General features: G+C 39.1%; 1 protein-coding gene across 1 annotated transcript in view; it reads left to right on the top strand.

Moving 5' to 3' along the window:
• The first annotated feature begins 1,054 nt into the window (after window positions 1–1,054).
• CCDC192 (coiled-coil domain containing 192) overlaps window positions 1,055–13,240 on the top strand; it is a 218,610-nt gene continuing 206,424 nt past the window's right edge. The window contains exons 1-2 of the mRNA XM_058737218.1: window positions 1,055–1,209; window positions 6,075–6,126. The gene's annotated coding sequence lies outside the window, so the exon portion shown is untranslated. The remainder of the gene's footprint in view (window positions 1,210–6,074; window positions 6,127–13,240) is intronic.

The following is a 13,240-nucleotide window of genomic DNA, read 5'->3' as shown; positions in this document are numbered from 1 at the left end:
AGGGATGACAGAAACAACTCAAGTAAGTCCTCTGTAAATAAAAGCCCCAAGGTGTAAAGAGAAAGGTAAGATTTTCTATATTCCACAGAGGCTATGCACTGGATAGAAAGCCAATACCCAATCTTTGTATTTCCACACCTACCTAGTTAGTGGTGATTTTTCCACCCAGAGCACCCATAGCTCCATAGTTTATAATTTTGCTCATAGTTACACTTTTTAGCTAGTAAGTCCAACTATCTTCACTACTATTGCAGTCATTTGATCTAATTTGCTCTATCTCTAGAAACAAATTCTGTGATTGGAAAAACTGCAGTCCGTTATTTTGAGATGGGCTGTGTGATGAGGTTTGGGTAAGCCTAGGACATAAGGGATCCAAACCCCGGAGTGATTCTGATCATTAGACTGCCGAAGTCCTACATGTACTTCCTGCCAGAGCAGTAAGCGGAGTAAGTAAGAATACGGGCTAACCAGGGTCCACAAATACATCGAGGGAGAGATGTAACAACTGCCTGGGAGAAAATGGCTCTTGCCTTTAGACAAGCAAAGGAAAGAAGGAGCAGTGGTGCAGATGAGCTATGACAGTGAGCAGAATGCCAGCTAAGCAGGCACAATTTACCACCTCTGCAATCCTGCATCAGGAAAGAAGCCTTAGTTAGGACGTGGCCAGGTGGGATCTTCTGTCTGGGGTCTATGGGTCCCAGGTAAAGAATATCATCACAAGCTGGGGGTAGTCTGTGCCCAAACTACTGCTAGCCTGTAAACCAATCCGTTTCTGTGTACGCACCCCTCTTAGACAAGCAGTGTGACCATTAGCACTGGTTCTAGATGCAAACAGGCCACGGCTTGAGCACAAAACCACTGCTTCTGGCCCACTTTGAATGTGTTTTCCAGAAATGATGAATATGTGGTGATTCCTCAGGAATACTCATGCCTGGATCTGATTTGTGAAATGTTGTGAGGGGTTACTGTGGCTTTGTAATTGAGGTTTTTTTTTTTTTTTCCTTTGGGAAGTTAACTGTTCTTCCCGCAGCCATTGTGGTTGCCTAGCAACAGGAAACAGTAGAGCAGTAACAGGGATTCTGAAACTAAGGCATGGAGATAGTTGATGTCTGTCCCATGAACAGGGTATCCCAGTGGCCCTGACGAGATGGGAGAATGTTACAGCAAGAAATCTGTGGCCCCAGGGTACGAAACCCCAGGGAGAAGCAGGTGAGTTCCCAGCTCCTTCTGTCCCAAAGAATTCTTGGAAATTTCTAGATAGAGTGGACTTTACTCAGTGCTTCAAAGGAAGCCTTTCTTTAAAGCCTGGGGAAAAATATCAAACAGTCTTTTCACCTGTTCCAGGGAAATGACCCCTTTCTTTGAATGGTGCTTTCATAGGGCAGGGTCTGACACACAATAGGTGTTCAATAAATATTTGTTGAATGAATAAAATGTCCCTTACTTGCTCTTCTCAGGAGCACATACTCACCCCAACCATTTTATTGGCATTGAAGGGGAAGGCTGAGAACCACTGTAATGAATTGTCACCTTCAATGCTCCCTTGCCAGGAGATATCCACAAAAGAAGCTAGGTCATTCCAATGCTCCTCAAATAAAAACCCAAACCAACTCTGGCTACACATATGGAAGTAAAATTTACCTTTATAACTGATCTACAGTTAATCACTGGAAAATCTGCATGTTGGGACATTACTCATTTTCCCTTCAGATATAGAAATACCTTGTCAATTAGCATTTTCTTTTAAGCCTAGCATAGGAGATGACCACGCCTCCTCTGAAGAAAAGGTGGACTGTGGAGGATGGTGTCCTGTGATATGTACACATGTAACTGTAGTACTGCTTAGGCTTTAAAATGTATTTTTATTGCATGAAAGGTGTGGGTCTTGTTTTTATTTGTTTTTAACCTTGGGTCTATGGACCACAGATGCTGTGGGATATTCACAAATCCCCCCAAACTTTATGTGAAATGTTTTTTCTAGGTGCAGAAGTTCTGTGACCTTCACAAGATGAACAGTCTTTGGGAGGAGGGAGTCTTTTGTCTGCTAAAGAAAATGAAATTTATCAAACACCTATGTTCTTTTAATTTCCCTGAACACAGCACCTAAAGAGATAATATGTCAATGTGCTGACAATAGGAGAGGTGAACATAATGTTACCGACTGAAGAGAAAATGCCCTGTGATTAACAACTTTGAAATGAACAGCCAAGTGTACAACCAGCAGGGAAACCAAGTGAAAAGCAGGACTTTGCTCTCACTGCAAATTATCATTGGTGTTTTTGTTCTCCTGGTATATGGAACTGAGTGTTCTGTGCAAGTAGAGAGCAGGGCTTTGATGTAGGACACAGCTGAGGACATGCTACCTTGGTTAACCCTTAGATGGGTTCAGTCCAGCTTCTTCACTTCTAAGCAGGAGCAAAATGGTCACATGTGCCTGGTCATCTGCCCTACTTCTCTCTCCCCTCTTCTTCCCAGGCCCTTGGGGGAAATCCTGTCTATAGTTTATAGACATCAAATGGGAATTTGCTCCTCTGCTTGTCTGAGAAAAGAAGGTTAGGCCTTGGATGCAATTAACCCAGGGACTAAAAAAAGGCATTTTCCCAGGAAATTCTACCCCATAAGATTCGGCTGCTCAATAGCTGTTTCCAAACCAGTTTTATCAACATCTGTTCATCACACGGACTAAGTGGTAACTGATTATTACTCCAACACAAACAAACAAACAGTGTACAAAGTTTGGACAACAGATAGATATTTCACTTAAAGGAAGGAAATACTTAACTTCTTATCAATTACTAAGAAAAAAAATTACTGTAAAGCCGAAATGTCATATTAATACTCCCTGCTGACAGAAATTTAAAGAATTTTCTCAGTTTTTCCATGAACCCTGAAGTAAAACAAAACCAGTGCAATAAAAACAAGCTTCATAAATACATTTGTTAATTCTAATTTGTTTTCTCTCAAGGCTAATAGGCTTTCTAAAGCTTTTTTTCTCCTGAATTATGTTATAAACATGACTTGTGCTGTGTATGCCGAGTAGCTATGGTTACTCTGAGGCCATGACTCATGACCTTTAAATATTATTGTCAGGCAGCCAAAGCTCCTTCACTTTTAAATCAGTAGTTTTGCTTCAGGCATTATTAAAAGAAGGTGGTTTCACTTGAACATTTGTTGTACATCTGAAGATGCACTTAAGGGTACTGCACCCACAATGTTTTGTTTGTTTGTTTGTTTGTTTGTTTTTGTTTTTGTTTTTGTTATTTTTTTGGCTTCATTCCATGACCAACTATTAATTTCTTGCTTGGTATATCATTGGGTGAATGAAAAATAAACAAGGATATTCCTTGTCCTCTAGGAGATGTCACTGAGATGTACAAAAACATAGGTAGACAAATAATTATTTACATGATTAAATGGCATCAGGGTTTGAAGAGACAGATATCCAAATACTGCTTGTGGACACAGGGGCAAGAAACAGTTTTGATTGGTAGGATCAAAGAAGCGTCAGGAAGAGCCAGAATTTGAGTCATGGAATGAAGAACAGGTAAGATTTTCACAAACAGAGAAGAGAGTAAGAGCATTTCTTGTCTGAGGAAACAACCAACGAAAAGGATAAACATATATTCTGGAAGTACTGAGGAGTACAGTTTGATGAAAGTGGCATTTTTGCAAGATCCACTGATAGATGATAAAATTAGATGGTAAGAGGGGGCAGTTTATTAAGGTCCTTCAAAACCATTTGTTGGTTTGCCCGGCAATATGATGGCAAAACTTTGTTTTCCATTTCATGATAAAGAGATACTGTCAAGTACAAAGCACCAAAATACTGGTTTTTGCTGATTAGATACGATGTGAGAAGAGCAATTACATCTCTCAAAACCCCAGTGTGTCCTTCCACTGAGTGGGAATCTAATTAACTTTGCTCAATTGTCACTGATTACTTCACGAACATTTTAAATGGTTTTATATGGTTTTGAAAAGTGAGAGACCTGCACAATAACATGGAGAAAAATAACACATTCGCGAGGGAGAGAGTAGGACAGACAATAATAAAAGTACCCTAGGATTTTAAAGTAAGGCTTATTGGTTGACAGCAGAAGAACAAGACTTATTAAGACTAGATATTTACTAAATCATCCATGGATTCATTCATTCATAAATAAATATTTATGGACCATTCTAGTCTTGTTCAAGATGCTAAAGACAGGGTAACAAACTAGAAAAAAATTCTCTATCTTCAAGAACTTTGTACTTTCAAGTGGGAGGAGGCACAATAAATATAATAAACAAACAAGTTCCACAGGATGCTAGAAGGTGGTGAGTACAGCAAAGAAAAATTAAACAAGGTGATGAGGATGGAGAGAAGGTGGAGATCAATTTTAAAGGAGGCACATATGGGAGGCCTCAGCGAGAAAGCATATTTGCACAAAGACAAGAAGGGAGTGGAAAAGAGCCAAGCAGGCAAGTATGAAGTACGTGTTCCTGGCAGAAGGACTTGAAATGGGAGCCTAGATGAGAAGGTTGAGGAACAGCAAGGAAGCCAGCATGACTGACTGAGGAGAGTATCAGATGAATTCAGAGAGGCAAAGGTGGACTTGTATGGGAAGGGGAAGGAGGGAGTAGGAAGTCCTACAGTACATGGGAAGGGTGGTTTGGTGAGACCTGTAGGGCCTCATACACCATTGTACAGGTTTTGGCTTTTATTCTGAATGAAATGAGATCCCGTACTTTGAGCAGAGGAGTGAAATGATATTCGTTATTGTAGGTGTACTGAAAATAGCATGTAGACAGTACCATCTTGGAGGTTCATGCAATAATCCAGGCAAGAGCTGATAGTAGCTTGAGGCTTGAACTAGGGTGTTAAGAGAAGATGGTAAGAGTTAGTCGGATCCTGGATATAGTTTGATTATAGAGCCAAGAGTGTCCTGTTAAAATTGCTTATGGGATCTGACACAGAAAGAGAGTCAAGGTGTCAGCCTGAGCAAGTGGAAGGATATTGTCATCATCAACTAATATGGGGAAGAGTGTGAGCAGAAGATTGGGGGTAAGAATTAGGAGGTAGGTTTGAAAATGTTGAACCTTGAGATATCTATTAGGCATCCAGTGGAGATGTCAAGAAAGCAATTACACGAATGAATCTGGAATTCGAGGGAGAAGTGTGGAAATGTGTCCTTGGCAGTGATCGGCATATTGATGAACTTAAAGCCATGAGGATGGGTGACATCAACAATGGAGCAGATATGGGTAGAGGAGAGAGGAAGCCTGGGAACATGCCAAAAGTGAGAGCTCAGAGAGAGACAAAGAAACATTGAAGCAAACTGAGAAGTAGCAGCAAGTGGGACAGGAAGAAAACTTGGGACCTTAGGAAGCCAAGTGAAAAGAGCATGTCAAGGAGGAAGTGATGAATCATGTCAAAAGCTGTCATGTAATGTCAAATGTGACAAATGATCATAGCAGTAACAGCGATGTGGAGATCGCTGATGAACTAAGTGCAATTTATGTGGGTGGTACTTAGGAGAATGTGAATGGAGCTGCAAGGAGGGAAGGAATTAGAGACAATGAGGATATAGCTTCGTTATAAAGGGGGTCAGAGTAATCAAGCAGAAAGAAAAGGGTTAAGAGACCTCAAGATGCAATAAATAACAGCATGTTTGCAAACTACTGGAAATGATCCCAGAAAGAGAGATTGATTGAGGAACAGTGTAGGAGACAAAGAATTCCCCAAGTCTGCTGTTTCCACAGGACGGTATGCTTTCTTCCACTTTTTCTTTTTCTTTTTTTAGTTGAAAGAAGAGATTTTGCAGGTTTTCAGAACAGACTGTACTGTTCAGACTGCTTATTCTCAAGAGAACCTTTAAAGGCTATTTTATCTTCTTTGAGTGAAGTTTACATTCCATAGTTTTGATTTCCTTTAGAAATGTTCAGAAATTGACATTTGGAGGAAATACTTTAGAACAATTATCTTCAATGTCACAGTGTAGGGATCTATTTGATGTGGGGTGTGTATGTGTGTGTACAACTGTGTGCGCTTCTGAAATAAAATTTTGGAATTCTAAACTCTTATTTTATTTCAGCACCACATCTGCAAGTTCAGAGTGAAATACACAACAAAGACACAGGACACTGGTAAGAAATGAAGTTTGCAGAAATTCTTTCTTGTTTCTTTGTTTTAAGCATTACAGTTAACGAAACTTTAACTTCCCTAATGAATGTTGAGATTTTCCTGACATAGTTTTGTTTTCACATTTCATTAGTAAAGATCTTAAAAACAAAACATGGAGTGTTCTTTATCTTGTAGAATGAGGCAAAGTGGGTAGAGTGCCAGCTAAGTGATATTACTGGGCAGTAGGGAAGTTAGGTGAGCAATGGTGTGGCCCCCCAATATCATGAACATCGTGGTTACCTCAGAGTATTCGCTTATACAGGAGGAAATTCTGGTATTCAAACAAGGTACAGATTGGGTAAATCACATTATTCGGTTTATTTAGGCTAAGGGTTAAATCACAGTCTTTTCCAGATATTTCTAATTCACACCCTTACAAATCAGCAAATGACAGACCTAGCTCTGACCCTTGAGGTCTTGTCTCTTCTATGAGCTCTGTTACACCCTGGGATAGTCAGGTCCTTTTTACCTGAGCCTCAGTTAGTACCTGCCCAAGCCTCGGGTAGCCAAAGTACAGGCTGTTGAGAAATGTTGAGAATGGGTGATGGGGACATGGGAGTTCATTACACTAGTCCTCCACTTTTATGTTAATTTGAGGATTTCCCCTAAAGAAAAAAATAAGCTGTGTACTCCTGATTCAGTTTTAGTAAGGGGATCCCTTAGACTCTACCATAGATGTTTCTAGAACAATTCTGAAACCCAGACAAGAACCAAGTCATTTAAAGTCTCAGGATCTTATTTTTCATCCATGAAATGAGGATGATGAACTTTAATAGTCTACCTCAAATAAGACGTTTGGGATATGAAAATGGTGGGTGAAGTCACACAAGTAAATGGAAATATAGTTATTCGGTAATAACAGCATTCAAATGGGCTCCCCTATGGGCTAGGGACCTCACTCTTTGGTTTCTCTATTTCTTTCTGGATTCAACAGTTCTCCTCTACCACTCCCATCCCATCTCAGCATCCCCAGCTAAGAACAAATGATCTAATGAACTGTATATCCAGAATCTCACTCCTGCAGTTATTTTTGTTCCAAAACATTAACATCTCTTTTTTTTAATTTTATTTTTTATTTTTTAAAATGTACGTCCAAATTAGTTAGCATATAGTGAAACAACGATTTCAGGAGTAGATTCCTTAATGTCCCTTACCCATTTAGCCCATGCCATCCCTCCTCCCACAACCCCTCCAGCAACCCTCAGTTTGTTCTCCATAGTTATGAGTCTCTTCTGTTTTGTCCCTCCGTTTTTATATTATTTTTAACATCTCTTTTCTAAGTCACGTTCATTTAACCTGACTCCCGACAGACTGAACTTGTCTCTCAAATCCATAATTATTTTCAGCAGGAGGGGTTTTGTTAAAGAAATAGAAGTCAAGGGAGACCAATCTAGAGTGGTAGAATATGAACTTTATTAAAAATCTTCTTTCTGAGTGTAGTTGTTATTTAATCTTATATTGTGTGTTTTCAGCTAGCAAAAAAAAAGAAAAAGCCTAATAATGAAGGTTTTTAAATGTATATATTGGAACTATTTATAATTCTGTTGCCCACAGAGAAAGTATCCCTCACTGGCACTGTATAAAAACATTTTTTTCTCTGCTTGGAACCCTTGGGTTAGCAGTTAAATTGCAGTTTTGGAGAGACTTCAGCTCACCAAACTCTGTTTACTGCCTTTCCCTCTAACAAGGCTAATCAATTAGCACCCTAGAGGTAACCCTCTAGTTGGCTGCATATGACACTGAAAAGGACAAGGTGCCAATTACCACATTTAGGATTTCTGTTCAGGGCTCCCAATTAGCTTCCTGGAGTTCAGAATCTACTTCTTTCAATTTACATTTAATACAGTTGGGATCCCCAGGGTTGAAAGTAGTTGGTTCTGCTGTGTTCTGCTGTGTTTTTACATTTCTAAAAGAATACATTCAGCTGAAGGAGGTTAGAATTAGGGACCTCAAGGCCATAAGATATCCGCAGTTAGTGCTGTCTCCTCATCAGACAATCCCTTTCGAATCTCGGAACTCTTGGACGGTCACTCAGCAGAACTGACTCTGCTATGTATCATGAGGAACCAAACTGCAAGTAGATCTCAGATGCCTCTTTAAAATTTATTTTGATGTTTATTTTTGAGAGAGAGAGACAGACAGACAGAGCACGAGTGGGGGAGGGGCAGAGAGAGAGGGAGACACAGAATCAGAAGCAGGCTGAACCAGGCTCTGAGCTGTCAGCACAGAGCCAGATGCGGGGCTTGAACTCACAAACCGTGAGATCATGGCCTGAGCTGAAGCTGGAGGCTTAACCGACTGAGCTAGCCGGGTACCCCATCAGAAGCCTCTTTTAAAATAGTTGCAGTTTGCTGTAACAGAAGAGAAGGAAATTGAAGGATGAAACCTGTTTAATTCTGTGAAGATATCTTGACCACCCAAACGCAATGAAACCTGTGCTACCTATCTGAAAATGGTGGTTCCCTATTCGCCTTTACTACACTGTTCTCTGCGCCTTTAATTTTTGAACTCTTCTGGTAAACTGCATCCTTAGAGTATCAACTGGCCTTTGTTTATTCATCTCTGTGTCCCCAGGATAGAGTCTCTGCTGCCAAAATAGCACTCAGTCATTACTGTCTGAGTCCATTGGACTGAACAAATGGACTGAGCCCCAGGCATGGTATTAGGTGATGGACAGATGCTATCCCTCCGATTCCTACAGCACCAGATGGCCATGGTTTTCAGAATCATCACTATCATATTGATACCTTTCTTCTTATTATTAACACTTGAGAAATTAAGAAATTGAGATTTGGGGAGGTTGAGAAAGTTTTCAGATGATGAATGACCAATGAATCTGTGTTCACCAGACAGCGGGAACATTATGGGATAATGCAGTGTTACTTTCTTTAGATCCCCATCTCAGGTGCGAGGCTGTCCCTGTTTATCTGCACCTTATTCTTTTGGGCCCGTTGGAGGATTAGAATGTTATTTAAACTGTTGCCTTTGCTGCATTTTAAGATCTGCTGGCAGAGAACAGCTAGTGCATATAAATAACCTCATTTGAAACTGTTTAGGAAATAGAAATTATATTGAAAGGAGGCTTGACCTGAGCCAGATACCTGGCTCTGAATTTCTCCCTCTGAACTATTCCTGACCCACTGTGACACACAGAAATGAATTATGTAAAACATATGATGTCAGTGGTTATGTGGAGGGGCACATCCACAAGTGAGGGTGTGGGTATGAATTCATTAATGCTAGAATATGTATGAAGTATTTCACTCATTGTGCAAAACTAAGCTTATTAGAAAACCTCAGAAACCATTTGGCTTTCAAGTCGTAATTTAGCGATGACTTCATTAAAGAATCATTATTCTAGGTGCCGAAACTATGAAAGCACTTTTTTATTTTTAATTGGTGAGGTCAAATTCATAGCACACTACAAAGAATGTCAGCTTTCCAAAACTAACTTAAAGGAGCTGAAATATTTTGCATCTGATAAATGGGGAAAGGCAAGCAATGCCTTAAATTATGCCAAACTGTATAAATTCTGTTTTTCTTTTAGTACTTAGTATGATATAGTATTATGTTCGCAGGAAGCATGTATTTGGTCTCATTATGATATTTCTAAATTTTTATATTCTAAAATGGCTTTCAGAAAATCCTTCCCATTGCGGAGAAAACTTTCAAATTATTTGTTAATATATCACGTGTGTTTGCAATGAACATTTCAAGTTATTTAAAGGAAATCTTCCTATTTATTCTGAGAATAAGATCAATATAGAACTGCATCTCTATGTATATTTAAATATAAATATTTGTGGATGTTCTAGAAAATGGAGTATTTAGGTATTTATTTTTCCCACTTTAATAGGTGAGAAATGATGTGTCAAAATTTTTGTTTTGGATTTCTTTCTTTCCTCTTCTTTCTCTTCCTCTCTTTTTTCCTTCTCTCTTCCTTTGCTTGCTTTTCTTTCTTTCTTTCTTTCTTTCTTTCTTTCTCTCTCTCTCTCTCTCTCTCTCTCTAGTCTTTTACTGAAACGAACTTGACAAATTTGAAATGTACAAGTTGAATTTGACATACACATACAAACCAGTCAAGAAAATGAAACTACCCATCACCCTCAGGAGTTTCTCAGGCTCCTCTCTAATCCCTCCCACCCACTTCTCCACACCTGCCTGTATACCATTCTCAAGGAAGCACTGATATGCCTTATGCCACTGTCTATAATTTTGCATTTCCTTGAGCTTTATATAAATGGAGTATGTGATATATTAATGCAGTTCTATATTGGTCTCATGATAAGAATAAATAGGAAGATTTCCTTTAAATCACTTGAAATGTTGATTTAAAGCATGAGTGATATATTAACATATCATACAGTATGTACCCCCTTTTACTGGCTTCTTTTACTTAGCAAAATTATTTTGAGATTCATTCATGTTGTAGTCTGTATCAATAATTCATTTTTATTGAATAGGACCCCACTGTATTGAACCCATCAGTTTGTCTATCCCTCTACCTGTTGACTGACATTTAGGTTATTTCCAGTGTTTGACTCTTACAAATAAAGCTGCTTTAAACATTCATGAACAAGTCTTTGTGTGGGCCTATGTTTTCTTTTCTCTTGGGTGAATACCTAAGAGTGAAGTGATTGAATCATATGATAATTTAACGTTCTTAAAAACTGTCAAACAGTTTTTCCAAAGTGATAGTATCATTTTACATTTCCACCAGCAGTGTGTGAGAGTTTTAGTTGACCCACATTCTCTCCAACCTTGGAAGGGTCAGTCTTTTAAGTCTTAGCCTTTCTAATGTAGTAGTATCTCAGTGTGGTTTTAATTTGCATTTCCTTAATAGCTAATGGTGTCGAGTACCTTTTCATGTACTTATTTGCCATCTTTATGTCTTGTTTGGTGAAGGATCTACTGAAATCTTTAGTTTGTGTTTAAGTTCTTTTGTTTCTTATTATTGGATTAGAGCTCTTGATGTATTCTAGAGATAAGAAATTTTTCAGATATATGTTTTGAAACTATTTTCTCCAGCCTGTGGTTACTCTTAATCTTACGTGTCTTTAGAAGGGCAGGAGTTATTAATTTTTATGAAGTCTAATTTATCACTTGGTATTCTCATGGCTCATGCGTTCGCTATCTAAAAATTCTTTGCCCGAGGTCACAAATATTTTCTCCTGTTTTCTTCCTACAGTCTTAAAGTTTTAGGTTTTACATTTAGATCTAGGCTTTATTTTGAGTTCATCATGCCTTGATGATGACTCAAAGCTTGAGTCTCTCTCAAGGAATCTCCCTCAGCTAAAGGAGCTCCAGGGCTCTAAGGCCTTCCATCTTCATGGGATCAACATTATCCAATGAATGGTTGTGTCAGGGCCTCAGGACCAAGTCCCCTTCTTTAGACAGAGGACAGTTCTGAAAGGCCAGACCCCATCCACAGCCCCCATAGAATTTCTGAGGCTGCTGTTGCATTCTGCATCTCTTTTCCTTTAGAGGTGTTGCTCCCAAGAGCCACCTCCAGTAAGCTGCTCCCCAGGGGCCCTAACCTAAAAAGTCAAAATAGGTCTAAGGGAACGAATAAGGTTTTGCAAATGGAAACTCATAAGAAATGCAAAACAGCTACTGTGCTGTCACTAAGGGCACAGCAAAAGATGTGAAGAGAAACTGTCACTGTGACTCTGATACCCCTTCAGAGAAGTCTTTCTTCATATAAAAGATTTAATGAATGTATGTTTGCAGACTTTAAGGAAGCAAAAGTTTGCATTTAATAAAGTACGATGTTGTCTATTTAGTCCATCTACAAAATTGGCTTTTTCCCACAAAAGGACACAAATAGTTAAGAAATTGAATGTTTACTTCTAGCAATATCTGCTAGTTATCTAGATGGCATCTAACATGACTCTGCAAGAGTGATGCTATCTCCCAGACGCTGGGATGTGAGATGTTAGTTGGAGTGTTTAGCCATTGTTCAACCTCTCGTATACCTTCTTTCATGTTGACATCTTGCAATAAATGAGGGGCCGATCCATATCATGCTCTCCTGCTCCCATCCCCACTCTGTCCCTGGGCAATCAACTCTAGTTCATCTAACCTAAATCTATAGCCTAAATTCTATCACAGAAGCAACTTCAACAGAGATTTTGGGTCTAGCAATGCATAGAATGATGGTAACCATCATAGACCTATAACTGGTGAAAAAGGTATTTTTTCCTTTGGTTATTATCAAGAAAGATCAAAACTTCATTTTATTTGATGATCATTAAAATTTATGCATGTTATCAGTTGCAGTGGGCAAATGGCGTATTATTTTGTTTAGGTGAAGAATTTACTTCTTCACAACACTCTATTTGTCATAGTTATTAAGAGACCCTCTGGATGGAATCTTCCCTCGGAATGCATTTCTTCGGTCTGGGCGGGCAGCAATGGAAGGAGGGGTAAATTGGAGTTTAGATGCACTACTTCCACTCCTATGCCATTAAGGCAAAGAAGACACAAGGCTTAAAACAGCTTCAAAAGCTGAAAGTAAAATCACATCATGAGCCTAGAAGAAGTTTCAAAAATGTTTTTTGATGGACAAAAATTAGAGCACTATAAAACCAGATGTGAAAGAAAAAAGAATATGGGAGCCTCGGTGGCTCAGTGAGTTAGGCATCCGACTTCGACTCAGGTCATGATCTCACGGTTTGTGGGTTCGAGCCCCACATCGGGCTCTGGGCTGACAGCTCAGAGCCTGGAGCCTGCTTTGGATTCTGTGTCTCCCTCTCTCTGCCCCTCCCCAACACGCACTCTGTCTCTGTCTCTCAAAAATGAATAAACATTAAAAAATAAAAAAATAAAATAAAGAATTAAACCTAAGGAAAATAAAAAGAAATGCTAGAGATAGATGCAAAAGAAAACATTAGTTCTAGAATTTCTTATTTTAATAATAAGCTCTATTTAACTTGAGAACAGAGGCCACAAAAAAGATGTTAGCAGTTCAAGATGAGGTTGGCCAAAGAACTAGGAAGTGTTCTTTAGAAAATGATCCTTCACAAGCAATTGGGCAGGATGACCTATTTCATTTTAATTTCTATGCTAGAGTAAATG

The sequence above is a fragment of the Neofelis nebulosa genome, chromosome 1 (genome assembly GCF_028018385.1).
Source record: "Neofelis nebulosa isolate mNeoNeb1 chromosome 1, mNeoNeb1.pri, whole genome shotgun sequence".
NCBI classification, from domain to species: domain Eukaryota; kingdom Metazoa; phylum Chordata; class Mammalia; order Carnivora; family Felidae; genus Neofelis; species Neofelis nebulosa.
The sequence above is the reverse complement of the archived record's forward strand: the minus strand, read 5'-3'. Positions and strand labels throughout refer to the sequence as shown.